A 12,053-nucleotide genomic window follows, 5' to 3' on the forward strand; every position below is an offset into this window, starting at 1 on the left:
TATCTTACAAAGTATTTTTAGCTTTATTCAAAGTTTGTTCAACTATGACTGTGTGTGGTAGTAATTATTTTATATAGTATCATATAGTATCTATATCATACAAACTATTTTATGTTTGTATAAGTTTTTTTGGACTGTAACTGTATGAACTGGTAAACTAACTCATTTAGTAATTATAGGAAGCTGTAGATTTATAGTTTTTTGTCTTTTACGAACTTTCTTACAAACACTTTGATATTTTTTTTGTATTGTATTCTGTGTTTCTCCCGGCCTCTACTGAAAATGGAAATATCTCCAGCTAGACTAGCCCGGTCAACAAATGTAAAATAAATAAAAATAAAATAAAATAAATTTACAGGGCACTTCCAGATCCAAAATGGAAAAATGCTACAATAAGGTGGCCAAGTGTGCCACCAATTTAAAAACCAGAAGCCATTACTATCTGGCACTAAAAAAACTAAACTGGATAGAGTTCCCCAACTACTTACTTTACATCCACTTTTAACACTCCATAACATGGTCTACAAGCCCCTAGCCTGCCCAACTCTAAACATGATAATCAAGCCATACATCCTAAACAGATCACTTAGGTCCAGAGATAAAGATCTCCTTACTCTATCCAGACCCTCTAAGTCAGTTGGACTAAGGCTATACTCCTACTATGTTGAAAAAACTTGGCATTCTCTTCCACGAACTGTGAGAACTATGTTTAAGCTACTTGCCTTTAAATCTGTTCTGAAACAACACATGATTGACTCCTGGCTGTGCTATTGTGCCAATCCAGGCTAACCTTTTCTCCAGATCAGGTCACACTGAATCTCTTATCTTCTTCTGAACTTCTTCAAACTGTTTCTTTTACTTGCATATACTGAAATATAACATGTTACCAAATACTCACAGCAATGTACTTGCTTCTTGGAACTAATGCAATTATGTTACTGTACGACTTATTTGTAACTGTATTCTACTTCTTGTAACTCTTGCATTGTCATATCACTGTATCATTTTTGTTATATTTTCAAAGTTTGTACATCTCTGCAGTTTGGAGCTTTTCTCCCAGGGCCTCTACTGAAAATAGTTTTTTTTTAACCCAGTCAGACCATCCTGATAAACAAATGTCAAATAATTAAATAATTATACAAATACAAGTAAATATCTTCACTCCTCTTTCGTAGCATTTGTCTTCCATCTTCCTGGCTGTATTTGCAACCATTGAATCCATCTTATCAGGAGGATCATTGCTACCTATATATGTACACCCCAACATGCATGTAACTCCTTCCTCTTCCCCTTTTGTGATCACATCAGTCAGCCTGCCATGTTTTAGTAGGTCTAAGCCTGGAGTTAATTTTTAGTAAACAGTAGTCTCTCCCATCTTGCATGCCTAGCCTCCCAATTCCTTTCCTAAGTTACTAAAACCCTCTTTTTCTTTATGGACTGTGTGGAGGTGGATGAGCTTGAAGGTGGTATCATTTGTGTTTTGGAGAAAAAAGAATTACGCTAGCAGTCGAAATTTCATGCATTCAGAAAACAAGGCCTTAACTTACTATTAGACTGTTAGGAGTGTGTTGAATTTTTGTAAACTGCTACACAATCTGTAAAGGTTTTTTATGGAATTTTTGAGGTAATATTTTTATGTACTAAAAGTACTGAAACATATTAAATTTAAAAAAAGGATGTGTAGTATGTGTATAAATTTATATATGTTTAGTTACTTTAACCTCAATTCTGCTTTGATTAGATCTAGTACACTATTGCATCACACCAGAGATTTAAATGGTTAACTCAAAATGCACGTTTTTTCATGCCAGTATTACCATGAAGTATTGCTATAACTCGGTTTACCTTCATATTGTCGATCACATATGATCGACCGGCCAAATTGAACCATTTCCATGAAACAAGAACCGCAAAACTTTTAAAATGTCAAATAAATGTTGAGTTTCGACATTTCCAGCTGCTCCACACTCATGCTACCTTGCGTCAAAAAGGGGGTGAGATTTTGCCATTCAGATATGTGGTGTTCGTTGTTGTGGATGGTTGCACTTCATTATTCGCTGAAGCAGGGTCGACCATATTGTGATCGCCGTTATGAAGGTAAACCCTATAATTATCCTATTTAGCATACTGGCTCACACCCATGCACACACATGCATGCTTTTATACATTACTAATTTACTTCATCCAAGGTTTTCTGAATTTTTGTGTGTTTTTTTATACTGGTTCTCATTGAACAAACATAGTTTGGGGCTGTAAACATGAAAACTATCATGACAGGTTCTTTTTCAACTGCAAAACACTGACATTTTTTCTGAGCTGTAATTAAAGTATTTTTTTTTTCTGAAATAATTTTTACTAATTTTTTTTTCAGTTATAAATAACTTAGTTTTTATGCACAGTAGCACATATTAGACAAATATATATATATATATATATTTATATTTACAGTGTTCTAGTTAGATGTTTATGGATAGATAGCCATGTGTTTTTTCTTGTATCAATCTAGTTAACTTTTTTTTTTTTTTTTTACTTATCTACCTATGTATATGATTTTAGTTCTTGTCATATAACTGATGAAGACTATTGCATTAGTTAGCCAAAAGCGATTTTAGTTAAAAGTCAGGCTTTTACGTATATGGTATGCTTTTCTTAATACCTGATTTGGGAATGTGGTTCATAGATAAGTAGTGTTTTAATTCACTAGGATAGTGCGTGGGGGTGGGTACTTGCTGTTCTAAAATGCACTTTTTATGGTCTGTTTAGATTTTTTGCCTTGAATAGGCTGGTTTAAAATTAAACAATATGTATATTTTCCACACCTACTTCTAACTGTATAAAGTTGATATGTTTAACATTGTAAAATATTGCCTATTTTTGTTACTGAGGATCACTTGTCTGCAATGAATAAAGGCTTGTAGCTTTGGAACATTACCCGGGTTTCATGAATTTTTGGGAATTATTATGACTGAGCTCATCAACGAAGTTTTAAAACCAGTAGGTTTCTCTGTTTTTTTTTCCTCAACACTCATAGTGGTGAGGGTGAAACTAGTCAAATTACTAAGCTTGTTCATTTTTTTTTTTATTTGTGATCTTTGGTTTTGTTCCCAAAGATTTGCTCGGGTATTACGGATCCACTTCATTGGCTCTTCTCAGCACGAAAGATGCACAGCGTCGAGACCTAATGACTGTACCAGTTATGGGATGACGAATGTAAGTGCCCAAACATTGCTACAAATGACAACCCACAAGGTAATAATGTGAATATAATCTCTGATAATTTTGCAAACCTAGAAAAGCAACTTAAACTGCTGCATGAACTGTTCTGTGACCAAATATCTGGAACAGAGCAGCAATAAAAGAAGATTAGCAAGGGGACAGAGACTTAATAAAAGTTAATGTGGAACAGTGCTTGAAGAGCAAGCCCAGGAATGGACTGATATTCTTAAGGAAGCTAGTTTTAAACTATGCTTATCAAACAGAAAAAGAAAAACAGGACACCACAAAGGAAATGACTGAGACTCTTGAGACTGAATGTAGGCAGATCACAAACTGAAACTCCATTATGAGATAGAGAAGGCTCACAATTATCAGAAGTCCATCCAACAGAGAAAGATTTGGAAAATGAACATAGATCAAATGGATAAAGATGATCCACAGTGTCTCATGAAGTTCAGATCCAGAAGGGGAGGTGGAAATGGACAGCAGAACTACAAGAGACATTTGAACAGAAGAGCCAGCAACAGGGCAACACAGACATCCACAGATATCACCAATAATACCAACAATAATAATAATGCCAGTAAAGACGACAATAATTACAGTGACAATAATATTGACAACAATCCGAATGTTCAGGTTGGTATTGCTGGTGATAGGAATGAACAACTTTTCACAATGTGAGCACACCCACAGGACCAGACAGACAAATGATGGTTAGACAAATGGAGGACTGACTGATGAAAAAACTCCAGCGTTACTCCATAGCATATCGCCTACTCCGAGGCGATCTCTGCCTAACATATAAAGCTATGTCAAACCCAGAGCTGTTGGACATGCTACATCTAACGAAATCCCAATCCCTCCGAACTACACCCTCTAGGGACCTAAATCTTGTCACCACAATAAACAGGACATGCTGGAGGGATAGATTCCTGTCCCAGAGACTTCCTATACTCTGGAACAAGCTACCCATCTATGTCAAGCAATTCTTTATTAGCACTCTTCAAGAAAATTCTTGATGAGTGGATGGGAAATAGGAAATGCACACTGGGGATCACTTCTATGTCTCTGCTTCACAGTGGTACAGGAAAATAACTTTCTTGGGTGGCGTAAGCTATGGAACCTGGCTGGCTAGGCTTACATAGGCCCTTGGGCCGATAGCCTAGTACCTACCTATTAACCTATGACATCCAGTACCCTCTCAGACAGATCCCACATATGGACATGAGAAAACACTGTAATCCCACTCAGTCACAATACAACCCCCGGGGCTCATATCACCAGAGCTCAGTACACATGAACAGGAATTATCATTACAATTACAACCAGAGATACAACCCACTGAGGTTCCAGACAGAAGAAGCCAACTACCATCGGAACCCATAGACAGAAGACAAGAACAACTGGAGTAGGAAGCAATGGACAGGGGCAAGAGAGTTGAGGTACCTGGGGAACAACAACTTCTACTCATCAGGACCATGAGCCTGCACATAGAATTAGCCCCCAGGATCTGGAATCATTCAAAGAAACCACGGACAGCACTTGAAGAAAAAGGGCTTAATAGAGGACTTACATTCATACCTCAGAGAAGGACAATGAGAGACAAACCATCATTGATTTAAAATTGTATGTGAGGAAGTTGAATTTGAAACTTGTCTCATGTGAAAAATTATGGAGGAAGATAAACCCATCTAAGAAATTAAACATTCCAGTAGTTTCTGCCCCCCACAACATCCACACCTGCAGCCTTTGAGACAAAATGCAACATTGACATAAGAATGTATGTAAAAAAAACAAAACAAAATGTACATCTTGTAATATTTCAAATAAGATATTAGCACTTAAGAATTTGAGCACTGACAGAACAAATTTTCATTGAATACACATTTTTGGGGCTGTAAACATGAAAACTGTCATGCCAGTTTTTTTATCTGTAAAACACTGAAATTTTTTCTGAGTTGTAAATAAAATAATTTTGACAAAATAATTTTTCAAAATAATATTTTCTGATCTATAAATAGCTCATTTTTTATGCACACTAATACATTAGATATTATTAAACAGATAGATATTTGGGTCTACTATGATTCACTGAAAACTCATTTCACTGAATTTCAATTCACCCTCAAAAAATAGTTGAAAGCCGAAATCACTGAAAACTCATTTTACGGAATCATATTTCACTGAATGTTACTACTGTTGGGCAAATAAAATGTATATGCCCTTTTCCCCACTGAAGTGCAATCCTGGAGTTAGTATATATAGTTATGGTGGGGTGGGGGCACATCCTCCCCATATTGGGGGGTATGGGGGCATAGTCCCTCACCTACTTAGCTTTTATATTTATGAATCTCATTTCACTGAAAAAAATATAAAACCAAAAGTAGGTGGGGGCTACACCCCTCAATGTGGGGGCTGTTCCCCTGACATCCCCCTTAACTATATTTACCAACTTCAGGATTTTTGTATTTCTTTCTCAACACTCATGCTGGTGGGGTTGGAACTAGTCAAAATCCTATGCTTGCTCAATTTTTTAAATTATAAATATTATGGCAGCCTAAAACAAAAAACTCTGTCCTCTATAATAGCTCCATTTTCTTAGACCACAACAGTCCCATTGGTAGTTTCTCCTTTAACTGTGCTCAATTCATTGATTTGAGCAGCCCACAATCTCCCTTAAGTTTATTTCTCTTCTTGTATAACCATTTTTTCGTTCTCAGCCTGTATTTTTCCAGAGCTAAACTACTGATTCGGTCTTATTTTTTCTCATTGTTTTGCTTGTCTATGGGGGTTGATTTAGGCTTTTGGACTTTGTATTTCAAAGTTTCTAGAAACATCCTTACATTACACAGTTGCTGAAACAGTCAAGCACAATTTTTTTATTGTTATCGCCATTAGTCAGGTGACTCAGGTCAAGATGATATTGGACTAACTCTCCTACTAAAACTGTATCCTGGTGCAACAAAATGACATTCATCTACTAGACAAGAGGCATTTTAAAATGCAATGTTCCTGAGATTCAAAGATGGCTACAGTTCTGTGAACACTACTAATCTACAGCTCTCCTTACAATCAGAGGAAAATCTAACCCAGAGGTTATATTACTATCTATTTAACAGAAAATCTAAGAAAAAAACAACTTTAACTTCAACTAAGTATCTTACAAGAGGTGACTGGAACTGAAGAATTAACTAATCAAGCAGGATTATAACAGATCATTTGACTCTGAAGAGAATCTCAAACAAAGGAACCGTGTGCTCAGAACAATTGGCCTAACTACACTTGACTTGCATCAAGTTCCAATTCTGATCTATAATGTCGAAAGAAGAAAAAAATATGGACACAACAACTACAAAAACTAAACTCTCAGAACTTCTATCACCGGAGAAAGATTTAAATTCGCAAAGACAGAAAATTACAAAACAGGAGCATTTAAAACCAGGGAATAAAAATAAACCGGAGCAAATGGCAAACATGGAGGATATTAAAACAGCTCTACTTCCTATTCAAGAAACACTAAAAGAACTAACTAACCAAGTCCAGTCCTTTGGAATTTCTTGCAGTCAAGTTCTGGAAAGAATGGATAAAAATAAAGCAAGGATCACTGAGAATGAAGACAAAATAGAACTGCTTGCCAAAAAATCTGATGCACAGGAGCAGGAAATTCACTCTATACAAGCTAAAATTATTGACCTAGAGGCGAGATCCAGGAGGAACAATATAATCATCAGAGGAATACTGGAATCTGTACAACACAATGACCTAATTCCATCAATCATACAAATACTCACAACATTATTCAGTGACTCAGAAACTGCACAACAAATAACAACAGAGGGAGCCCTGAGGGAATCCCAAGCTTCAAATATCCCAAGACCTGTTTATGCTAAAATTCTTAACTTTCAAGATGTCAACAAAATATTACTAACTGTTAAGAAAAATGGAGGCTCTATTATGTGGAAAAACAACAGAATTTCTTTGGCTCAGGACCTGCCTTTGCAGATTAGGCAAGCCAGACAGCTATTATCTCCCTATTGCAAGTTTCTTATTGAAAAACAAATAAAATTCCAAATGAGATTCCCAAATCCATTAATATTTACATTGGACAGGACTAGACATTCAGTCACAACAAAAAAAGAGGCTAAAACTACTTTTCTGGCGATTTTTGAAAGCTTACCTGCTTCAGAGACCTAGAATAAGCTTCCGATGGGACTGGCATGACATCCGAGGTCAGATCCACCTTATACTACAGGTTGAGGTCTTGTCTTTGCTTTGTTTGGCAGTTTCCTGCTCTAGGCCATTTTTTTGCAACAGGTACGACCTTTATTTTGTGTTGTTTACTCTCGCTGTGGCATTTCCAAAGATTTACAGCCTCCACGATGTCGAAATTTCCCACGAATGGAGCTGAAATGGTTTTGCTGCTTTAGAGAGTGTACTATTGATGTGGTGCTTCCGGAAGTCCATCTGGATAAAGGGTCCCCCTTCGCGAAGTCGTCAGTCATTCTGGATAGTCACAAATCCAACAAAGAGTTTCCAAAACTGTAAAAAGTGAAGTAAACTTAAAATAGAGTCCCTAGTACTGGAAGAGTCACAGTAAACACATCATTAGCCCAAATTTTACTTTCAATGTTCGTAAACACCAAGTTAAATACTTAATTTGTCCAACTATACAGTGACATAACCAAACACATAAAACATATCTGAGGGTGAAAGAATTTTGGTAAGAGGGGTTAGGGAACTACTTTAATTATTGTACCAAGGTGTAATTACACATTTTATTTTAACCAGTGTACATATATATTTTACCTATATAGATTTAATCTCCCTTACATATAATCCATGTTATTAACCCATTAATAGGAAGCTGTCTCACATTTACTACTTAACAGTGGGCTTTAAGTAGCACTATATTGACATTCTTTTGGCAAACACACTGAGATGCTTAAGATGTTCTGATGTTACACTTCTACCTCATTTGTAGATCAAAGTGTAAGGGAATATTTAATGTTACCAAGATGTTAACATATGCTTATAGATAGTTGATAACATGATTTACACTTATAGCTGATATTTAGTTTAAAAACACTTTGTGAAGAGTTAACAATACAGGTCTAGGGTAACTGTCAGGACCACTTAATATAGTTTTAACACACACTTGAGACTACAGAAGACATTAAGTTTAGGTTATATAGCCTATGATTACACAAGCTCTTGAGTCCAAAGGTCAAATGCTAACTCTTTTGTCATTTTCTGATGCAAGCTTTTTCAGTGTTAAATAAGTTCTTTCCTAAAATTGAAAATGCTTGTCTAAAAAATGCATGACCAATGACGTTGAGTTTATGACCTAAGTCTATTAGTGATTAGGTTACCTGACTAAATATATAAATGTTTGTTTATCTGCATTAGTTAGATTTACTAAAAATTGATATGGTTTCGTCTCCAGGTAGTAGAAAGACTTTCCTATGAACACTATGATTTCATAAATCTGAGAATATATGTCTAATAATGTCCCAAAGTATTCTTGATAAATAAGAGGTGGTGTACCAATGGAGACGAATGATAATATTTGTACATCTTATTATTACATTTTTCTCTGACTCTTATTTCAACTGTAATGACAAGAGGTGTAGATGACTAGTAGTGTTTAAAAGGGAATGTGTAGATTAGGCTTTGTAGACATAGTTGTAGAGTGTATAGGTCCATTATATGTTATATATTTTGTGTGTGTTAATTTCCATAATGTATACTCGTTAATACTACTAATTTTCAAAATTTTTAACTATGTTAAAGACCTATATTTTTCCTGGTCCAGGGGTATAGTGGGTAGGCACTGGTATGGGACGGGATTTCAAGAATGCTTTCATAAAATATATCTGTTTAATACTCAACTGATTCTATTACACTATCTCTGATTTCTAGAATACCTACACAAAATAAAGTTTTTGGAATGTGGGAAATAGATTCATGGAATATTAAGGGGCTCCAGAACTTGAAAAAGAAGAAAGTGTTGCTTCATTTATTTCTGCAAGCTAAGGCATGTTTTATATTACTCCAGGAAACTCATTTTATCAATGGACAGAAATTAAGAAGAAAAAATGGATAAGAGAAATTATAGCCTCGGAAGGTAAAACTAATAGTGCGGGAGTTGCGATAATTATAAAAAATCAATATCAAGATAAAATTTTAGATTCTAAAATGGATAAAGAAGGAAGCTGGTGCTATGTGATTCTCTCTTCTACTCTTTATGATAAACCCATCATACTTCTTAACATATATGCTCCAAGTAAGAATCAACAGTCCTTCTTAGCATCACTTTATCCTATTTTAAACAAATATACTAGCCACTATATAATTATAGGGGGGACTGGAATGCTTATCAGAATCCTAAATTGGATAAGTCAAGCCCACAAAGGTCATTTAATAGTCAAGTAGAATTAGCATTAAGTGAGCTCAAGTATGACTTTAAATTATATGATCCCTTTAAATATGTAAACAATCTTCTTAACACAAATAGTTTTACATTTTATTCAACTTGTCATAAAATCTGGTCTAGAATAGACTTTTTTCTAATTTCAGAAACATAAAAGTTCAACTAGAAAAGAAAAAACAGCAAATGCACTCTGTGCAAAATTCCGTCTCTGTGTCTTGGAAATTCACCTCTATTCAATGCTCATAACAGTCCACAACACCTTCAATGAAACCAGGTAGAAGTGAATAAAAGTTTATTGTAATGCCAACAAACAAAGAATGGTTAAGCGCTTTCACTTGAGTAAAACAAGCTTCCTCAGAACACCATAGCTTACATCACAGTTGTTTAAATAACTTTTTTGGCGCCAAAATTCAGTTTGAAATTTTAAAGCTATACACACATCCTATAACCATTGTTCTCTGTTCATAAAATCTTAAATAATGTTCGTATTATTTCTAAAATCAATGTTGCATATGATATATATTGATAAAATAAACAAGTTAAAAAAACTGAAAAAATGTTAACAAAGACACTTACATCTAGATCATATCAAAACATGTTTGTAAAACATATGACAATGTACCCTATAAATAGTTCATTTTAAGGCCAATAGTGGTTTGACAGATACAGTGTCATTTAAACCTGGTATAGTCGAAGCATCCGTGTATATTTGCCACCAAAATTCTTTATATAATAATAAATTATTAAAGTCACCTCCTCTGTTATTGGTGTGCACAATGTCCACTATACCAAAATTAAAATAATGTTTGTCACCATGTTGTTTAATATGTTTATACAAAGCATTTTTTTCATCCTTCCTTCTGATACTATAAAGGTGAGAGTATATACGTTTATTTAAACTCCTTTGAGTCTTACCTATATAGAATCCTGAACATGTTCTACAGATGGCAATATATACCACCATTTTAGTTGTACAGTTGCCCCCACAGAATTTAATTCTAGTGTGTTTGTAATTATCCAATTTCACACTGTCTCCCTGAAATATTGTGTGACATTGTTTAGATGCCCCACATTTTACAGTTTTCATGTATTCTGTCTTCTTAATAAAGATACCCTTCTCTAAAATGGATTTTATGTTGGCCCCTACCTTGTAAACAAACCTTGGGCATTCACCTAATGTGGGTGCTATATCTTGATCAGCAGATATTATATGCCAGTTATTCATCAGAATCTTCTTGACTTTACCTGAATATATGCCAAATTCCAATTTCAGAAACATTGATCAATTTTGATCCCGTAGTATCTATACAAGCTTGCTATCTATCAGATCATTCTAAAATTTCATTAAGTTTTGCCAAAGACCTTAGAAACAGTCGAACACACATGGGCTATAATTGGTCCTTAAATCCAAACTTGTTAAATAAAAAAGAAATAATCCAGGAAATTCAAGACATTCTCAATTCCTTACCGGTTATAATAGTATCAAAGGAAAAATAAGCTTCAAAAAGATCAATACATGGCAGGTTCAGGTTAAGGCACTTTAATCTTGCAGCAAGGAGACAAAAACGTGCTAATACAGAGTTTGTCTAACTAAAATCAGGAAGTAAGATCATCTTTATACATTTTCTAACAAGACATTGCCTACCAAGCTGACGTAACAGATCACAAGTTCTAACATCGTTACTTCATAGCAGCTGTTTGTCCATGATTTTCTGCTTGCACTATCAATTTTATGAAAAACTTCCTAAGAAAAACAGCATGGCCTTGATGACCACCGGTTAGATACAACTTCCCACTATGTTATGTTACCATTCAAGGTACTATAGCTAATTCGAGCACAAAGCAAGTACAGATTCTTCAAGCAGTCTTTTGTTTGATGCATCTCTTCTTTTCTGCAGCTGTGCATGTTCTCATAACATGAACAGAGCTGATTGTTCATATTCAATCACATTATAGAAAACAGTATTGTTCTATTCATTCACTATTCATTCATTTTCCTGACCTAGCAGATAATCACCTGCTTCCCAGTACATTTCCAAAAAGGCATAAACATGAATTTTGCTGTGCTAGCAAATACTAGGTCAGGGTGCATCTTGCAATTTCAGAAAGCATACTGCAGTTTGAAAAAGCATCTTATAATTTCATACAGAATTAAGCTGTACATAAAATATAATAAAATGTGTTAACTCTTTTAGCTTCTAATAAGCACTAAACATATATATTAATACATATTTTTCTGACATTTCCCCCCTGTTAATACTTTTTATTCTATTTTCAAAAGCATAAACAGTTTGCTTCTTCTCCTAACCTCTTCCATTTCGGATTTGCAGTTAAGAGAGTCATTTAGTTTAGACTTATGAAAGCATTTCAATTTTCAACAATTCTTCAATTTCAGTACTTTGAT

Source organism: Protopterus annectens, chromosome 9.part0 (assembly GCF_019279795.1).
Source record: "Protopterus annectens isolate FY-2018-M chromosome 9.part0, PAN1.0, whole genome shotgun sequence".
Taxonomy (NCBI): domain Eukaryota; kingdom Metazoa; phylum Chordata; order Ceratodontiformes; family Protopteridae; genus Protopterus; species Protopterus annectens.